Here is a 940-nt window from a genome sequence, read left to right as displayed (position 1 = left end):
TGCAACAAAAAGAATAAAATATCTAGGAATAAACCCACCTAAGGAGACAAAAGACCTGTATGCAGAAAATTATAAGACACTGATGAAAAAATTAAAGATGATACAAATAGATGGAGAGATATACCATGTTCTTGGATTGGAAGAATCAACATTGTGAAAATGATTCTACTACCCAAAGCAATCTAAAGAGTCAATGCAATCCCTATTAAATTACCACTGGCATTTTTCACAGAAGTAGAACAAAAATTTTCACAATTTGTATGGAAACACAAAAGACCCCGAATAGCCAAAGCAATCTTGAGAACGAAAATTGGAGCTTGAGAATCAGGCTCCCTGACTTCAGACTAAACTACAAAGCTACAGTAATCCAGACAGTATGGTACTGACACAAAAACAGAAATATAGATCAGTGGAACAGGACAGAAAGCCTAGAGTTAAACCCACACACATATGGTCACCTTATCTTTGATAAAAGAGGCAAGCATATACAGTGGAGAAAAGACAGCCTCTTCAATAAGTGTTGCTGGGAAAACTGGACAGGTACATGTAAAAGTATGAAATTAGAACACTCCCTAACACCATACACAAAAATAATCTCAAAATGGGTTAAAAACCTAAATGTAAGGCCAGACACTATCAAACTCTTAGAGGAAAATATAGGCAGAACACTCTGTGACACAAATCACAGCAATATCCTTTTTGACCCACATCCTAGAGAAATGGAAATTAAAACAAAAATAAACAAGTGGGACCTAATGAAACTTAAAGGATTTTGCACAGCAAAGGGTACCATAAACAAGATGAAAAGACAACCCTCAGAATTGGAGAAAATATTTGCAAGTGAAGCAACTGACAAAGGATTAATCTCCAAAATTTACAAGCAGCTCATTCAGCTGAATAACAAAAAAACAAACAACCCAATCCAAAAATGGGCAGAGGA

The sequence above is a fragment of the Physeter macrocephalus genome, chromosome 21, assembly GCF_002837175.3.
Source record: "Physeter macrocephalus isolate SW-GA chromosome 21, ASM283717v5, whole genome shotgun sequence".
Classification (NCBI taxonomy): domain Eukaryota; kingdom Metazoa; phylum Chordata; class Mammalia; order Artiodactyla; family Physeteridae; genus Physeter; species Physeter macrocephalus.
The sequence above is the reverse complement of the archived record's forward strand: the minus strand, read 5'-3'. Positions refer to the sequence as shown.